The sequence below is a fragment of the Plecotus auritus genome (assembly GCF_963455305.1).
Source record: "Plecotus auritus genome assembly, chromosome: 8".
Lineage (NCBI taxonomy): Eukaryota > Metazoa > Chordata > Mammalia > Chiroptera > Vespertilionidae > Plecotus > Plecotus auritus.
In genome coordinates, this window is record NC_137782.1 from 28,026,020 (window position 1) to 28,046,293 (window position 20,274).

Below are 20,274 nucleotides of genomic sequence, written 5' to 3' on the forward strand. Positions count from 1 at the left end.
TTTTCCTAAAATGATTTTTTAAAAAGCTCTTGACATATACAGAAAGCTATGTGCCCACTAAATATAGCCCTTTCCTGCAATTCATTGAAAGGTAAAAGACTTAAAACGTGAGCATCCAATATCCAGTTTTGTTGAAATTATTGAACCTTCAGACTTCAATCACAATAAAAAGATGAGAGCATAAGGGAGGGACAAATTATATTCTGAATTTATGTAGAAAATATAAATATGACAATTTAAAAAGAAAAGCCTATTTAAAAATATATACATATATTATTGATTTCAGAGAAGAAGGGGGAGAGAGAGAGAAACATCAAAGATGAGAGAGAATCATTGATCAGCTGCCTCCTACATGCCCTCCCCACTGGGGATTGAGCCCACAAACCTGGGCATGTGTCCTGACCGGGAATGGAACTGTAACCTCCTGGTTCATTAGGTCAACACTCAACCATTGAGCCACGCCAGCCGGCCAAAAAAAGTCATGGTTTTGTGTTTATTAAACAGCTATTAAAAACACAGAGGTGCTTTGCTGATTCCATATTTCTGTGGGATATCATGGTTTAAGAATAACTCCGAACTGGTAGGAAGGAAAAAATGAGACACACAAAATCAGTCTAATTCATCCAAGGTTACATATAGAAAATTATAAAGAGCATATAGGTTTTTTGGTTCTACCTAATATTTTATCCAATTAGTTGAAATATAAATAGAACCTCAAGGAGGACAGGTCAAAGACTCAGTATGGTTTCCTAGCTGCATCTAGTAACTGTTCAATTAAATCTTCCTTTTTTAAATTAATCCTCACCCCAGGGTAATTTTTCCATTGATTTTTAGAGAGACTGGAAGCAAGAGGGAGAGTCAGAGAGAGAGTGAAACATCAATGTGAGACACATTGATAGGTTGCCTCCCACACACGCCCCAGTCAGAGTCGGGATTGAACCTGCAACTGAGGTAGGTGTCCTTGATGGGAATCGAGTCTGAGACCCTTCAATTCACTGGCTGACACTTCTAACCACTGTGCCAAATGGAATATTATGATTTAAGAATAACTTGCTGTTATTAATTATTCAGGGAGACGGTTTGTTTTGCTTACTGATAAAGTCTATTTTGATGTGTTTTTTTTTTTTTTTTAAATATATTTTACTGATTTTTTTACAGAGAGGAAGGGAGAGGGATAGAGAACTAGAAACATTGATGAGAGAGAAATATCGATCAGCTGCCTCCTGCACACCCCCCCACTGGGGATGTGCCTGCAACCAAGGTACATGCCCTTGACCGGAATCGAACCCGGGACCCTTCAGTCCGCAGGCCGATGCTCTATCCACTGAGCCAAACCGGTTTCGGCTTGATGTGTGTTTTTTTTGAGACAAAGCATATTTATGTCAATGTTGGTGAGAGGAAAATTAAATTGGATTTCAGTACAAAACTTTTTTTATAATTTTTTTTTATTATCTAAAGTTTTACATATGTCTCCTTTTTCCCCCAATTGACCCCCCTCCTCCCCCAGCCATTCCCACCCAGGGCAAGCCCTTACTGCCCCAGTGTCTCTGTCTATTGGGTATGCTAATACGCATGCATACAAGTCCTTTGGTTGCTCTCTAACCGCCCCCCCCCCCCCGCCACTCCTTCCCCCCAGCATTTGTCTCTGGATCTATTTCATCAAATTATGTTGATCATTATATCCCACATATGAATGACATCATGTGATATTTATCTTTCTCCGACTGGCTTATTTCGCTTAGTATAATTCTCTCCATTTCCATCCATGCTGTTGCAAATGGTAAAAGTTACTTCTTTTTTATAGCAGCGTAGTATTCCATTGTGTAGATGTACCACAGTTTTTTAATCCACTCATCTGCTGATGGGCATTTAGGCTGTTTCCAAATCTTAGCTATTGTTAATTGTGCTGCTATGAACATAGGGGTGCATATATCCTTTCTGATTGGTGTTTCTGGTTTCTTAGGATATAGTCCTAGAAGTGGGATTACTGGGTTAAATGGGAGTTCCATTTTTAATTTTTTGAGAAAACTCCATACTGTCTTCCACAGTGGCTGCACCAGTCTGCAATCCCACCAGCAGTGCAGGAGGGTTCCTTTTTCTCCACATCCTCGCCAGCACTTGTCATTTGTTGATGATAGCCATTCTGACAGGTGTGAGATGGTATCTCATTGTTGTTTTGATTTGTACCTCTCGGATGAGTAGTGACTTTGAGCATGGTTTCATATGTCTCTCGGCCTTCTGTATGTCCTCTTTGGAACAGTGTCTCTTTAGATCCTTGGCCCATTTTTTGATTGGATCGTTTATCTTCCTTTTGTTAAGTTGTATGAGTTCTCTGTAAATTTTGGAGATTAAACCCTTATCTGAAATATCATTGGCAAATATGTTCTCCCATGCAGTGGGCTTGTTGTTTTGTTTGCTGTGCAGAAGCTTTTTATTTTGATGTAGTTCCATTTGTTTATTTTCTCCTTAGTCTCCATTGGAGCTATGTCTGTAAAGTATTGCTATGACATATGTCTGCTATTTTGCTGCCTATGGGGTCTTGTCGGATTTTTATGGTTTCCTCTCTTACATTTAAGTCCTTTAGCCATTTTGAGTTTGTTTTTGTGTATGGTGTAAGTTGATGATTTAGTTTCATTTTTTTGCATGTATCTGACCGTATTTCCCAGCACCATTCATAGAAGAGACTGTCTTGACTCCATTGTATGCTCTTGTCTCCTTTGTCAAATATTAATTGAGCATAATGGCTTGGGTCGATTTCTCGATTCTCTGTTCTGTTCCATTGGTCTGTGTGTCTGTTCTTGTGCCGGTACCAGGCAATTTTGAGAACCGTGGCTTGGTAATATAGCTTGATATTTGGTATTGTGATCCCTCCAACTTGGTGCTTCTTTCTCAGGATGGCTGTGGCTATTCGGGGTCTTTTTTTATTCCAGATGAATTTTTGTTCTAGATCTTTGAAATATGCTGTTGGTATTTTAATGGGGATTGCATTGAATCTGTAGATTGCTTTAGGTACTAAGGACATTTTAATGATATTGATTGTACCATTCCATGAACATGGTATGTTCTTCCATTTGTTTATGTCTTCCTCTATCTCTTTTTTCCAATGTCCTGTAGTTTTCCGAGTACAGGTCTTTTACCTCCTTAGTTAAGTTTTTTCCTAGGTTTCTTAATTTTTGGTGTTCAGTACAAAACTTTTGCAGATATTTTGCATTATAGGCTTAGATTTCTACTTTCATGACTTTACGCCATGCTGGGCGTTAGCTGAGAGAAATTGAATCTGATTCTGTTTTCTTCAAGGGCCTGTATTTTTGCCTTTGTAGGCATTTTGCATAGCAAGTACAGGTTGTATTGTGCTGAAGTGTATAGTATCTGGTATTAGACGATTTGTATAAAGTAAAATGTTTTAATGTATTGTAGCAGTGAAGATATCTTTGACGGATTTTGACATGAGTATTATACTGAGTTAAATTCCTTAAATATTAAGGAGGGGAAATATTTTAATCTTTATATGTCAGGAATTCTGGGATCTTCCTGTTCTCCCCTTCTTATATATTGCTGGTGGAGATGGAAGCCTATCTCAGTGTTAATAAATGCCATCACCCATTCCCTTCCCCCAGCCTTATGCTGGAGTCTAGTTTGCCTGCAGCTGCAATGGTAGGCATCTTTCAGGAAGTGACCTTGGCTTGTATTAATCAAATTCAGAACACACAAAAAAGCTTCTTGCTAACATGCTGACTTGATATAAAATTTTATTGCATCCATTTTCTTTCAAAATGAGGCCATCTTGTAAAAAAAGATATACAGATGACTTCTCTAATTTAATGTATTATATTTAAAAAGCTTCTGCAAGCCATGTTTAAGAAACCTAGATTTTAAAAGTATTGACTTTTTTGTTAACACATATGCATAAACTTAAATCATGACAGTTTGGGAGGTTTGTTTTTTTTTTTAAACCAGAAAATTACTTGTTTTAATGCTGAATTAAAAAAAAACCCCATCTATATCAGCATCAAGTTCTTTGATTTACTGTATTAACAACTGACATTAAGTTGCTATAGAAACTTTATACACTATGAATTTATTTTGGGGTCCTTTAGCATTTGTTAAGTAAGGCAGTTTTGTTTAAAGGTTATCTTTGGGTGTTCAGAAATAACTGTGGTGTCTTACTTTGCTGGTTTGGATAAGAAAACCAATTTCCTACATGAAGTAATTTTCTTAGGCAGCAGTGGTAGTGCCTACAGCAACTTCTAAATATAACCTTAAATTTAAGTAAATAAGCCTGCTAATTGTATTAATGAGAAATAATGCTAACTACAAGTTCACACATCTGCTTATTGAGGATTTAACTGATTATTTTGAAAGGGTAGTTAATGCAGATATTTCACTTTTATCATGTAAAGAAATTCAGTTTTTAAATGTAGTTTAGTTAAGGTGTGTATAGATCCTCATTTTAACCTTGCTCAGTGTTAAGTATAGAATGTTGAAAAGAGTAATGGATTAGTTTACAGATGTTTTCTGCATTTGGAAGAAATTTACATAAAAAAAAAAGAGCAGTTGTGTCTGTTTCCAAAGGGTTCACTCTTGAGTTTAATGTGTGGTGGTGGTGGTGGTGGGGGGGGGGGTCACTCCTGGGTACTGGTGTTTGGAGAGGAGAGATACAGGAAAAGAAAGCTTAAACCTTAGGAGCTGTATCTGCATTTTGGTAGATATACAAAATGAAAAGGACAGACATGTTGCCTGTTTATATTAATGTTTTGGAAATGAGGGGGGGCGGAAATCTGTGCAAATAAAAAATTGGAGTGTAGATAAATACTTTTAAGTGTCTTCATTTTTTGAGTTGTTTTTAAGTATTTACTAGAAACACAACCAGCCATTATCGTTCATTATATTTTAAGTTGTTCTTAGAATTGCAACCTCATGGAGATACATCTGTCACTTTAACCTGCCTAAATTCACTGTCTTGATACTAGCATTAATGGTTGGTTTGTTAGATACTACAGGATAAAGAAACTGATTTCAAGGAGAAAGATGATAACTACTCAATGATTTCTCCCCTCAAATGCCTGTTTAATATACATGGTCTTGTCACCTTGAACTTAAAATATGTTTTGCCTTCCGTCCCCACCTTTCCCCCTCCCCACGTAAAAGAAAGAAAAAGGAAAGCCTTCCCTGAAAAGGAATATGTACAATCCTGGTAGCCAACGAGTTAATGTTCATTTGCAGCCTGAGGGGTCAGCGTGCAGTCTCTGTTTCCTGATTGGCTGCTAAAAGGTGAAATTGAAACCACTGTAAACTTTTGACCCTGTAGCAATTCTTGTGGAACGCCTTCCACTGGTGGAGCCCAGAGCTTCGCTCACCTCCCCACCCCAGGCTTCCTGTATTTGTTTTGTGTGATCGTGCAGCACTGCATGCAGTTTTTCCAAGAGAGGGGGAGAGAAATCTGAACAAGTACCGGCAAGCGGCTTGCTTGCATGCCTGTTTTAGTAACCATGTCATTGCTAACTGCAGCTCAGCCAAAGATGTGGGGCCTGTTAATAAACTGGTCTGTCAACCGGATTTTTTAGTTTTCTCCTTAATCTCAAGGTAATTTTAAAAATGCAGAATGGTTACATTTACTGCCATTGTTCATCAGTGGATAGTGTCGGGTGGTGTAAGCATATTTCCTGAATATGTTGAGTTAAAATAGCTCTCATTTCAGCAGATGTTCGTTATATATACCCCATTAATATTTTCTATGTCTCATGTAATCTTTACACAATTGGCTAACATTTTTATAAGAATTACTTTCTTTGCCTTTTATTATAAAGAAATTCAAATGACATTTTGGTTATGATAACTATGGAAAATAATTACAGAAATTGTACATTTAAATATTATCAATAATTCTCTCTTTTTTGTTGAGGTAAATGGTTTTGGATTCGTCCTGCATTCACATTTAAATAGTTCTTTACAGTAAAGTTGTACAGCAATCCTATGAAAAAGGCAAGGCAGTTCTCTCTTCCCTTCTTTAATATTATTATTGGACTCTGTCTTCAACTCCTTGTTCTTGTATCCCTGGTGTCTGGTACAGTGTGTAGCATGTACATGCTCAGCAAATGCTTAGTGAATGAACATAGTTTTCATTTTGGGAAGTATAGTGGCTGTTTATACCTGCTTCTTTCCTAATTAATGGCAAGAACCATATTTTGCTTATAACTTCTGAGTGCCATTGCAGTGTATGGCATTTAATAGGTACACAGCAAACATTTAATTGAATTAAATGTCTCATGCAAGGTTACTTCAAGAAGCACGACTTTTCTGAAACCAAGGTTTCTGTTTTTACGACATCAGTTAAATTTTCACGTGGACTCCAGATAGGACTAAATGTTTATTATAATTTATTGCATGACTGGAGTAAATTATTATAAATCAGCTTGGTCCCTTTAATATATACCATATGATAAGTGGTAATACATTTCAGTTTTTTTGACCCTGTCCTTACTTTATTAGACATGCATATGCTGTAATTTGAAATAATTCCTGCCCCCTTGTGAAAAAGATGATGGCATTTAAGAAAGTTTGTCATCATGCTCTCTTTAATGGAATTAAGTTATAAATAGTAAAAAAAAACACCTTTTTACTGAGTTAAGTTTACTTAGTTTCAAAAAAGTGACACCTTTCCATATAATATTAAATTTTCATGTGATTATTAACATCTGTTTTTTCCCTTTCAGTATAATTCCCATTTTAAGATAAATTGGTTGTAGTTGCAAGTTAAAAATATTGTTATGGTTTTAACAAAGGATATATTTATCGCTTGACGAATAATCTCAACTGCAAAACAATGTTAAATTTAATTTACACCAATATTAGGTAACCTTTAACCTGAAATTTAATTGGGGCACAAACTTATTCTGTAGTGCTTTGAAGATGAGTGGCAACAGCTGGCTTTCCCCAAAGACGGTGATTTCCCCATCTCTACGATTTTAGGGGACGCGGAGGGAGTCTCTCTAGGAGCATGGGAAGAACAATGAGTTTAATATGATTAATAATAGAGTCCTTGTCTCCTTTCATGTTCAACAGCAAAAGAAAGACATGTTTATAATATTCAGTGGCTTCTTCTTGTCTATTTCTGTTTCTAAGCATTAGCACCCTATAGTTTGGATTTTCTTCTGTCAGCTCCCCTCTCCCAGTTTGTCTTTGTTTTGGCTTCAAGGCACATTTTCTCAGAACAGCTATTAACAAAGCTCAGTTTGACCCCCTCCTCCATTAGCTTTCTAGTGATGCAGGTTTTGATAACGTGGATCTCATCAGTAACCTTTTTGCCAATTCTAGTAGAAAAATTAATGTCCACCCCTCACCTTCTCAGATATCTAGTATCTTTGGGATGTGCCATTCAGTTTTCGTGTCAGTGTGACTTGATTTTTGTATGTGTGACTGACTAAAGTCTAAATTATAAAAAGGAATAAGAGTAATTAAGCTTATTTTTGATAAAAGTAAGAAATACAGTTTCAAGAAATTTTTTAGGGCTGTTGCCCTTGCAGAATCTTGGTTCTAGACAAGTTAACTGTAGTTTTCTTAATAGTTCCATACTTTACAAGGTCTTAGTATATGTACTTTTTAGACCTAGCTCTTTCAGGTTCTTGGGGCAAACCATAGATCTATGATTTGGGGACCTCTCTAGTCCACTGCACACTTCTGGGAGCGGAGAATTTTGCAGATGGTATTTCTTTGGATCCATGGGGGTTATGGGGTACAAATTGGGTGGGTCAGTACTCCTTTAAATAGTTCTCACCAGCAGTACAATAATACTTTAGTATTAATGTAGGCTCTGTTTGCCAACATTCCACACTAGGTAGCACTACTTGTTTCCTGGGTTGGTTGTTATGGTGCTAGGTATATACTGAATCAAATCCCTTTTCCTGCCCACCACTCTTGTTTTGTAGGCTTTATGCTCACCCCAAAACTCTTCCCCTTCCCTAATTAAAGGAGCATCAACAAAAGAACCATTTCTGAAGTGATACTTTAAAACCAGGGCCAGAAAATCTTGCGTTTTCTTTATAGAAGTTTGGCTTCTTCCCCCCCCCCCCATCTCCCTCTAATTAAATTGGATATCAGAAAAATTAGTCATAACACATTGATTTCATTTAAAAAACAAAATGAATGATTGTGTTTTCTCCTATTTTTCATTTCATTGTGCTTGGAAAATCTTAAATGTCAAGTAATCTTTTGTTTGGCTGATAGCTTTTATTTACTTAGCATTTATGTATTAAGTACTAATAAGGAACTTTAAGCATTTTTACTTTATCTTTACAACAGCTTTATTTGGTGTAATTCCCATTTTAAGATAAATCTAAGTCTCTAAGAAGTCTTAAGTTGACTCAGGCGTACCTAGCTAGTGTGAGTTGAGTCTAGATCTGGTGGACTCCAAAGTTTCTGCTCTTGAAACATTATGCCAGTAACTATTGTGGATAGGAAGATTTATTCCAAGAACCAGCTTGTTTTTGTCTATATCTCAAAACTTAGAGACTATACTGTGCTTATAAATAGATGTATCAGCTGTTATTATTTGAATGGCACTGATATACTACCTGGATTCTCCTCTTTTTCCTTTGTGTATCACATATGATGTGCTTCCCATCTCCATCCCCCAATTTTCTTACCTTTAATTTAGGTTTCAAAATTACAACAGACCCATCACATCATATAGCTCTATTGTGGTTGGGAATTTGCCATGGCTTCGAATATCTCATTTTCTTCTTCTATCCCTTCCCAACAGACCTGCCAATTCCATCATGCATGCTGTTAACTTTGGGGCTAGTTATGGTTGTTGTCTTAATATAGATACTACTAGAGTTAGTGATAGATTGTTGTTGCTTTATTGTTACATTTGGCCATTCATAAGATGAAGGTGAATTTTTATTTTATTTAAAAAAATGTGTTTTTATTGATTTTTTTTTTAAAAGGAAGGGAGAGGGACAGAGAGACAGAAACATTGATGAGAGAGAAACATCATTGATCGGCTGCCTCCTGTTTGCCCCACACTGGGGACTGAGCCCACAACCCGGGCATGTGCCCGACCGGGAATAGAACCAGCAACCTCTTGGTTCATGGATCAAAGTTCTACACACTGAGCCACACTGGCTGGACACTTGTTTGTTGCTCTAGAACAGTGGTCGGCAAACTGCGGCTCGTGAGCCGCGGTTTGCCGCTCTGTTGACTAATGAATTTGCCGACCACTGCTCTAGAATCACCTCCACATTAGTGCAAAAGCCTGCCATTTAGATGTTCATGTTTTTTGTATTTTCCTGTCTTTCATTTAAAAATAATTTCTTGTTGGTGACTCAAATGCAGCCTTTCCTAGTAGGGGGAAATATCCAGGTTTTTTTTTTTTTTTTTCTTCTGTTTTCTTATTCCATCCGTCTATTCATCCATCCCATTCGTCTGTACATCCATCTTGTGGGTATTTAAGTATTGGTTTATGCCAGGATATTAATAAGTGTCTTTAATTGTTATTTGTTAAATACTCTTTTTGGACAGGTGGGGATGTCCCAAGTTCAAATTACCCATCTGGTTTGATCACATTTCAGGACTTGGAACTGGGTCTTCTCCATTCCACTTTGTGTTATCCATTTTTACAAACCATGACAAAACATACTGTATATGCCATCCCTGAGTTTTTAAGCAGAAGCAGTAATATATGGCAAAATAAGGCATCAGCTAAAATTCCTCAAAGAGGCCTCTTAATAGCTTTTTTTGTTTTGTTTCATATTTCTAGGGAAAAAGTTAATTTGTGTGTGACTAATAATACTAAGAAAGGGCAATGAAATTCAACATACTTTGTTTTTTAAATCTTCAGGATCAAAATACTTGCTGAACAGCGGAATCAGAGACCAATAAAAATAAACTTCTACTTGAACATCATTTGACTGGTTAGCCAGGTAATCCAGGTTTTGTTTTTTTTGGGGGGGGTGGGGGGTGGCTCAATTCATTGTAAATTTTCTGATTTCAACCTCTGAAGATAATACTCTCTTCTTTAACTTATGATTTAATCTTAAACTTGTTTTATATTTCATGATTTTCTCTTTATCGATTAATTGAATGAATGCATGGTATTGAAATGAGTGAATATGTATGTGTGTATGTGTGTACACACACATACACACACACACATAACTTTTTGGGAGAGGAGGGGAACTGTGTTTTACAGTTTATTATGAGGCACTACCTGCCCAACCACCTTGTTCTTATGTGTGAACATTTTTTTTCTTTCTTTTAAAATATATTCTTATTGATTTTAGAGAGGGAGGGAGAGGGAGAGATAGAAACATCAATGATTAGAAAGAATCATTGATTGGCTGCCTCCTGCACGCCCCCTACTGGAGATCAAACCCACAACCTGGGCATATGTTCTGACTGGAAATCTAACTGTGATCTCCTGGTTCATAGGTTGATGTCAACCACTGAGGCACGCTGGCCAGGTGAGTGTGAATATTTTAATGGTATTTAGTCAAAATCTGAATCAGCCCTTGTATTTTTACTATTTTTACATTGTGAAACTAGTTTTCCCAGATTGCTTGTGTGGGCATATATTTCATCTAACTCTTCTCCTAAATTTTATTAGTTCATCAGAATAGAAAAATGAGTATAGAAAAAGTTGCCTTTTCTTGAATTTCATATGAATGGTATTCCTCTTTTGCATACACTGAATGGCCAGATTATTATGATCTCTGAACACATAATTGGCCACTCAGTGTATATCCTACATAAAGGCTAATATGCAAATTGTCCCCTCGACCAGGAGTTCGACCAGCAGGCAGGCCGGCCAACCGCCATGTCCCCTCCCCCTGGCCAGGGTGGACGGACCCCACCCATGCACGAATTCATGCACCAGACCTCTAACACACACACACACACACACACACACACACCAGATTATTATGCATTCAGAGATCATAATAATCTGGCCACTCAGTGTGTATTATACCTTTTGTACTCGTTTCACAGTTCTTGGACATTTTGTTCTTTTTTCTTTTTCTTTATTTTCTTAGTATTTCAGTTTTGGAAGTTCATATTGATATATCTTCAATATCTTCAAACTCATTTTCTTTTTTTTTTCCCCCTCAGCTGTGTCTAGTCAGCTGGTAAGCCCATCAAAGGCAGTCTTCATTTTTTTTTTTTTAATATTTTATTGATTTTTATACAGAGAGGAAGGGAGAGGAATAGAGAGCTAGAAACATCAATGAGAGAGAAACATCGATCAGCTGTCTCCTGCACGCCCCCTAGTGGGGATGTGCCCGCAACCAAGGTACATGCCCCCGACCGGAATCGAACCGGGGACCCCTGAGTCCGCAGGCCGACGCTCCATCCACTGAGCCAAACCGGTTTCGGCGGCAGTCTTCATTTCTGTTAGTGTTTTTGATTTCTAATAGTCCTGTTTATTACTTCTTTCTTAGTTTCCATCTTTTTGCTAACATTACCTATCTGTTCCTGCATGTTGTCCATTTTTTTCCACTAAAGCCCTTAGCATATTAATCATAGTTAAAACTGCACGTTTGGATGCCAGTTTTTTTTTTTTTTTTTTTTTAATATATTTTATTGATTTTTTACAGAGCGGAAGGGATAGGAGGGATAGAGAGTTAGAAACATCGATGAGAGAGAAACATCGATCAGCTGCCTCTTGCACGCCCCCCACTGGGGACGTGCCCGCAACCAAGGTACATGCCCTTGACCGGAATCGAACCTGGGACCCTTGAGTCCGCAAGCCGACGCTCTATCCACTGAGCCAAACCGGTTTTGGCGGCAGTCTTCATTTCTGTTAGTGTTTTTGATTTCTAATAGTCCTGTTTATTACTTCTTTCTTAGTTTCCATCTTTTTGCTAACATTACCTATCTGTTCCTGCATGTTGTCCATTTTTTTCCACTAAAGCCCTTAGCATATTAATCATAGTTAAAACTGCACGTTTGGATGCCAGTTTTTTTTTAAAGCTATTTTTAAGAAACCTGCTTCTTTTTTATTTACTAGCAAACTTTGGAGGCTTCTTTGTATATATCATCAAAATATGTTTTGATTTTTTTTTAGTGTTCATGATTTCTCATTTAAGAATATACATGGTTACATAAAAACTTGTAGTTATATTCATAGTTATAGTTATATTCATAATACCCCCCCAAAAATGGAAACAAACTAAATATCAATGGATGAGTGAACAAATAAAATGTTATATATATACAATGAAGTATTCAGAAATAAAAAGAAATGAAGTACTGATATATGCTACAATGTGGATGAACTAGAAAGGATTAGGCTAAGTGAAAGAAACTAGTCACAAAGTACTAAATGTTGTATGATCCCATTTGTATGAACTGTCCGGAATAGGTAAATTCATAGAGACAGAAAGTAGATTAGTGGCTGCCTAAGGTAGGGTTAGGGAAGAGATTGTGTGAGGTTGGGGAGAATTGTGAGGATAAGGGGAGAGACAGCTAAAGGGTACTGAGTTTCTTTTTTGGGATAATGAAAGTGTTCTAAAATTGTGGTGACAGTTGTACAACTCTGAATATAATAAAGGCCATTGACTCACATATTTTTAAGTGTAAGGTAAGTTAATTAGATCTCAGTAAAGTTGTTAAAGAGCATAGCTGATGTATTGAGGAATAGTAAGAGCTCTATAATGCCATAAAGGAATGTTATGGAAAAATATTGTTACCTTTCTCATGGTACTGACCTCAGAAGGTTTGCTGTCTCAAACATTCCTGGGTTTCAAAAATAACATGTTAATTGAACTCACCTCAATTTTTAAAAATTCTCTTTCAGTCTTTGTTATAGTAGTCATCCTGTAATTATAGGGTTAATGTCAATTCTACAACAGTATCTTTTTCAAGTGTCAAGAAAGTTTATATTGAAAATAATTTCTTAAGAAAATTAATTCAAAGTCATACCCACACCTACCTGCAGTGAAATACTTAATGGGTATCTTGCAGCAGAATGTTTAGAAATAAATTTTTGTTCTCAAGCTTATGATAGTAATTACAAAAAATTACCAAGAAAGCCATAATTTTGGTGGATCTGCTATTTAGGACTAATTTAAGTACTATGGTTTCGAGTGGAAAAGCCAAAGTTATTTTAGTTGGGGTAATCAGATCAACTTAGGTTCTTACCCACCTTTTATTTTCTTCTTAGGTTTTAAACTTAAATTTTTTTTTAAATTGATTTCAGAGAGGAAGGGAGAGGGAAAGAGATAGAAACATCAATAATGAGAGAATCATTGATTTGCTTCCGCCTGCACACACCCCACTGGGGACTGAGCCCACAATTTGGGTATGTGACGTGACCAGGAATCAAACCATGACCTCCTGGTTCATAGGTCAATGCTCTGCCATTGAGCCACACCGGCCAGGCAGTTTGAAACTTTTAAGAGTCTCCTTCTATGGAAGGAAGACTGATGACTAATGATACATTTAAAATTGGAGGTAACTGGTTCTGTGATGATATATAGGAGAATTTTAATGCATTAATAATTTTGAAGGCTTAAATATTTTGAATTTAATGCTGATCAAACAGTTATTTACTTTAAAAGGTTTTTTTTTGTGTTTGTTTTTGTTTTGAGCAGAGGTCACATATAAAAAAGATTCCTTTAACAAAAGCCTGAAGGTTAAGCTGGTTTGCTTTGATATTTCTCTTCTAAAATATGTAGAGAAAACTGTTAAAGTTGCAAGATTCATCTTTGACATGAACAACAAGTATCTAAATTGCTGTACTAATCTACAATCACCATTTTTCTGCTCTTGGTGAAAATGAATGGCGATGAGGTCTTAGTAAATTGTTCATAGTCAGGGTTCATAAAAAGGACAGTTTTATTAGACTTAGAGAATATATACATAAAAATGGTCAGATTGGTAATAACATAGCTCTTGTAGTACTTAATTTTGTAACTTAATTAAGAAATACAATTGGCCTAAATATCAGCACAATGATATAAAAGTGAACTGCTGTACAAATAGTTCAGTTTATTATAAATGGCCCTATCTCTCATGTGCCAAACTTTATGATTCTGTTTCCGAAAACTATTTTACTAAGACTATTGTTTTTGAACCTGTAAAATATTTAACATAAAGCCTGAATTATTATGAAGCTGATATTGAAAACCTCTAAACTTCTGACCTTGAATAGGACTTATGTGTAACCATTACATGGTGCTGATGGATTCAAAATTACCTTTTCTGGGATTCTGCTTTGTGAAAAATAGTGTGTATTGGGCATGAGTGCATGAGCTGACATTTATCAAGGATAACAGGGGCATTACTTACTTTCACATTTTAGAGTAACTTTGAACACTTTGCTTTGCATGTATGCACACGTGGTCAACATATGTTCCTAAGATATATTTTCCATTATGTATTAATGAAACTAAGTATTATTACTCTTCAGTGAGCTTCATTTATTAAACTCATACTATGTGAGTACACAAACATACTATGTGAATATACTTTGTGAGTTCACAGAGATCAGTTTAGGATAGTTAATTCGGTAGACTTTTATCTTATATAGTTTTTAAATTATAACAAGTAAAAATGTACTTAATATGTTCCAGGTAGCACTCCTATTACACAGTGTGTGATTTGGCATTTCTTTCATTGCCCTACTATAACATTTGACCCTAATGTAGAAAACTGAGTTATAAAAATTATTTTTTTTTCTAAATCAACTACCGGTATATTGCTTTTCTGTTTAAAAGGATTTTTATAGAGCTAGTTATTTTACTGGAGGGTGACATAAAGAGAATTGGAATTACATGACTTTTTAGTCTTGGTTCTTAGCTTTTTAGAATTTTCTTTAAAACTTGATTGTGATAATAATTTAGAAAGAATTCTAGAATAAAACTGCAAAGTTCTTCATGTGTTGGCAAACTTGTTAATTAAAATACTGGTAACACCTTTTAATGGTTGGTATGGGTTTCAAATACTGCAACCCTACAATATATTGATATGCAGATCACATTGTCTTGCTGCAAGGTAACGGGAGACATGCTTTGACTTCAGAAGATAAATTGGGCATGCACAGCTATAATCCTCCTGTCTTCTCATTTTCAGAGATGATTCAGTAGTATAAGGCCCTGGGAAGTAAGTTAATTTTTTGTGTGCATGAGAATTTTTAATTGGGCTTTTGGTAAGCCTTTTTTGTGGAGTGAAGGTAACATGTAAATTGTGGCTGTTTTCATTACTTAAATACCTCTCTCCCAATTCCATTTGAAATATAAGAAGCCTGAGTTCTATTCCTTTTCTTTTTTTTTCTTTTTTTTGAGCAGTTGAAAAGGAAGCCATTTTATTAAGAATGATGAATAGTGAAAAATTTTAAATTTAGGTTAGTTAAATTGCCAATGTCCTTATATTTTAAAAAATTGAAGAGCAATTAATTATGAATTTTAGCATGAATTTTCAAAGAAGAAATTGTCCTTAATTACTTGTGATCCAAGTGCCTTTCTAATAGGTACTGTTTCAATAAATTCTTTAGACAGAGAAGTATACACTATCAGAGAGGTTTAAAGAAAATATTTGAAATGTTTACATAAGAACACTTTAAGACCATTACCAAAACTTATTTGTAGATCTTAGCATTTTTGGGAATTTAGTACGTTCCAAAAGACATCTCCATCACTCCCTCTTAGGTACCAAGGTTGAGGTAATTTACTTAAGTTATTCAGCTAATATAGGAGTTAGAAAATGCAAATACTACATTGTTTCCTGAATTTATCTGGATGGTAGATGTAGCTACTTTATAATTAAAGAGGCAGATTTCATTAAAAAAAGATAACCTTGATTCTAGAGAAAGCTGTTTTTTCAAGCCTGCCGTTTGCCCTTTTTTTTTGGGGGGGGGGGGCGTTACATGGTTTTTAATTCTTTAAGCAACTTTGTTAAGGTGATGGCATATCCATTTTAGAGAATGAGAAATTGAAGTTCAGAAAATTAAAATTTGTTAATATTATGCTGGGGTTTATGTAAACTCTTTTCCCTTCTTCATTGTGCTACATTCTGGTTGGTTTCATCAGTTTTCTAATCCACGTTACTCTATGTGTGTTGTTATAGTCTAGGACAGTGGTCGGCAAACTCATTAGTCAACAGAGTGGCAAACCGCGGCTCACGAGCCGCAGTTTGCCGACCACTGGTCTAGGAATTCATGCTATTGAGTTTTGGTTCCGGATATGGGTTTAAGTATCTCATGCTAACCAAATCTATCCAGAGTTTGGATATCTGATGCTCAGCTAATGGGCAATATTATCTTTTTTTATACTTTATATTATCTGAAGGTTTATAATTCATTCTTTTCACAACCACTTATTTTGTTTCTGTTCATCTATTTTTTCATACTTGTCAATTCTTTATCTCATTAAGAATCAAACATGTATTTTAAACTTCTTTCCAGTTCATTTTATTGGGTGGTGAGTTTATCTTCAGATATTGATGAATTTCTTGGCCATCTTTCTTAGTTCTGTTTTCAAGTACACTTGAGAATTTTAGTTTACAATTTGCATCTTGAGTGGGAAATGTATTTTTCTTCTTTTGGTGCCCTTCATGTATGCTGCTCTCCCTGCCCCTGGCACTCCTAGCTCTATTTTTTAAAAAAATATATTTTTATTGATTTCAGAGAGGAAGAGAAAGAGAGAGAGATAGAAACATCAATGATTAGATAGAATCATTGATTGGCTGCCTCCTGCATGCCCCTTACCGGGAACGTGACCTTCATCATAATCGAACCCAGGACCCTTTAGTTCGCAGGTCAACGCTCTATCCATTGAGCCAAACCAGGTAGGGTGTAACTGTTTTTTTTTAAAAATACGTTTTAATTGATTTTTAGAGAAGAAGGGAGAGGAATAGAGAAATAGAAACATCGATGAGAGAGACACATTGATTGGCTGTCTCCTGCACTGACCCCCTACTGGAATTGAGCCTGAAACTGGTAATCAAACCCATGACCTCTTGGTTCCTGGGTTGATGCTCAACCATTGAGCCCACACAGGCGGGGCCCTAGCTCTGTTTTTCGTTGACTTTACCCATTTCTACCATACATTCAGTCTAGGTTCAGGATCCCATGCTGAAGTATTAATTGCTCTATCAGAAATGTGCATGACCCAGGTTTTGTGTAGATCGCCCTTTTTCAGCTGCAGTGACAGTTTGCTATGATCAGTAACTAGCTATTGATAATTGCTTTTTCCCCACCTTCCTTTCAGGAATTTTTTGTTCGGTTTCTACCTATGAGCCTTGCTTTCCGTCCTGTTAATCTTGTGCATGATTTGATTTCTTGATTGTCTTTGCTAATTTCTGGTTCTGGAGCTCCGTGGTTCCATGGAGTCATCAGTTCATTACCTTGTGTTTGCTCAGTTTTGGTCCGAAAATATATTTGTGATATTTGAGCATGTCTGTGTCTTTCTAAATTAATAAAAAATATTTTGTCATTATTGTATATGGAGCAAGGGGGAAAAGTGTGTTTGGTTGAAAGCAATAATCCACTAAGTAATTTTATCAGGAATTTCTTTGTTCTCTTAATCTCACAACATAACATAGTTATACAGATGGTTCCCTACTTACAGTGGTTTGACTTAAGATTTTTGATGATGCGAAAGTGATACACATTCAGTAGAAATGTACTTTGAATTTTGAGTTTTCATTTTTCTGGACTTGTGATATGTATGGTAGGATACTCTCTTGTGATGCTGGCCAGCAGCAGCAAGCCTCAGCTCCCACAAGGGTACACAACCCACATTCTACAGTGTTTTGTTAGATGATTGTGCCCAACAGTAGACTAATTAATGTAGGTGTTTTGAGCATGTTTAAGGTGGGCCATGCTAAGCTACGATGTTAAGTAGGTTAGGTGTACTAAATGCATTTTATACTTTAAATATTTTCAACTTTTAATGGGGTTATTTCAGTTTATGATGGGTTTATTGGGATGTAACCCCACTGTAAGTTGATGAGCTTCTGTATAGGTCTACAGATAGTGGATACTGAAATATTTATTAAATCAATGTGGAGGATCTTGGAGAAACCATTGTAGTTTCAAACCCTGAACCCCAACATTAATCTAGTTCAGTGGTTCTCAGAGTGTGATTGATGGACCCTTGGGAGTCCCTGCGAACCTTTTGTGGGGTCCACACAGTTCAAACTGTTTTTATAGTATATGTTATTTGCCATTCTCATCCTGCTGATGTTTGTACTGATGGTGCAAAAGCAGTGGTGCATAAAGCTGTGCTGGCACCTTAGCATGGATCAAGGCAGTGGCACCACCAGACTGTACTAGTAGTCATACGTTCTTCACTGCCATGCACTCATAGTTAAAGGACCCCCCCCCCCCCATTTCCCACTCAGGATTGTCCTTGATAAAGCAGCAAAATGGCTCATTTCGTTAAGTGTTCCATTTTGAGTACTATATTTTAAATATTCTGTCTAGTGAGACTGGAAAACATGCAGAAAGCACTTCTGCTTAGGTTGTCTTGGGGAAAAGCACTTGGGCAGTTGGCTTTTGTAATGAATTGGCCACTTTCTTCACGGAATACCATTTTTACTTGAAAGAACAACTGAAAAACTATGGTTATTGAAACTTGGATTTTGCTGACAGTTTCTTAAAAATGAGCAAGGTGAACCTAGGTCAGAGGTTGGCAAACTGCGGCTCGTGAGCCGCGGTTTGCCGCTCTGTTGACTAATGAGTTTGCCTACCACTGACCTAGGTCTTCAAGGAAAACATCTGATGTGTTAATAGTGGTAAAATTTGAGTTTTAAGTAAAAATTGTTGGTAAATTTGAATCTGCCACCATGAGTGTGACATCTTCTCAGTACTCAAAAGAACTTTTAGGATGAGATGGGTGGTGATATCAATGTGGAGTTTTTGATATTGTATAATGAAAATATCAGTATTTGAAAATCTGCTTCATCAGTGAACCAGTATTATCCAGATGACAATGATGTTTTAAAATCATGCATGGGTTAAAGATTTGTTCAGAGTGCAAGGGAGGTCATTATATTTTAATGTTACAGCATGAAAGCTCATTGATATGATTGCAACTAACCTTTAAGAAAGTACGACTTGTCAGCCCTGGCTGGGTATCTCGATTGGTTGAAGCGTCATCTGTGTACACCAAAGTTTCAGGTTCAATCCCCAGTTAGGGCACATATAAGAATAAGTAGAACAACAAAATATCGCTGGTTTTCTCTCTCTGACTTTCTCTCCCTTCCTCTATGTCTCTGGAGTTGATCTAATCTAATAAAAGGGTAATATGCAAATTAACTGCCCATAGTGTCCTGCTCCCTGGCTGCAGAGGGAGGGAGGGCATCTGGGCAGGCAGCACGCCCCCAGCCCAGCGGACACAACGCAGGGCTGGGGGCGTGCTCTGGGCGGCTCCGCATGGTTTGGAGCATGCCCCCACCCCAGCTGACTGCAGGGTCCAGGTTCGAATCTGATCAAGGGCATGTACCTAGGTTGCAGGCTCCTCCCTGGCCAGGGCCCAGGTCAGGGCTCATGCAGGAGGCAACCAATCGAAGTGTCCCTCTCACATTGATGTTTCTCTGTCTTTCCCTCTCTCTTCCAAGCTCTCTAAAAATCAATGGAAACATATCCTCAGGGGAGGATAAAAAATAAAGAAATGTCATATCCTATGAAAGACACATCTTGAAAATGCCTAAAGAAAGTTGTCATTTTTTCGTGGTGAAGGGATTGGAGTCCATGTTGGTGAAAACACCTTGGTGGCTGCGGCGGCTGGCAGTGGCAGCAGCAGCGGGTGATGAGGCTGGCGCCTTCCCCTGATCAGCCCACAGAGGGAGGCCAGACTGCGGCTTAGGCCTGTTCACCCTGGGGAGCAGGCCTAAGCCGTCAGTAGGACATCTCCTGAGGGCTGTGAGAGGGGGCAGGCTGTGAGAGGGGGCAGGCTGTGAGAGGGGGCAGGCTGTGAGAGGGGGCAGGCTGTGAGAGGGGGCAGGCTGGGCTGAGGGGACCCCCCCCCCCCCCGTGCACGAATTTCGTGCACCGGGCCTCTAGTAAATAAATAACAATTAAAAAAAAGCAAAGTCCCGCCCAGCTGGCACGGTTCAGTGGTTGAGCATTGACCTATGAAACAGGAGGCCATGGTTCGATTCCCGGTCAGGCCACATGCCCAGGTTGCAGGCTTGATCCCCAGTGTGGGACATGCAGGAGGCAACTGATCAATGATTCTTACTCATCATTGATGTTTCTATTTCTCCTTCAACCTTCCTCTTTGAAATCAATAAAAAACATTTTTTAAAAAAGCAAAGTACCACTTGTCAAGTTTT

The 20,274-nt window shown here is 37.3% G+C and overlaps 1 protein-coding gene across 2 annotated transcripts in view; it reads left to right on the forward strand.

Annotated features, from left to right (window-relative positions):
- NCOA3 (nuclear receptor coactivator 3) overlaps window positions 1-20,274 on the forward strand; it is a 107,381-nt gene that overhangs the window by 40,978 nt on the left and 46,129 nt on the right. For both annotated transcript variants that reach the window (XM_080685554.1, XM_080685553.1), the window contains exons 2-3: window positions 9,839-9,920; window positions 10,429-10,460. The gene's annotated coding sequence lies outside the window, so the exon portion shown is untranslated. The remainder of the gene's footprint in view (window positions 1-9,838; window positions 9,921-10,428; window positions 10,461-20,274) is intronic.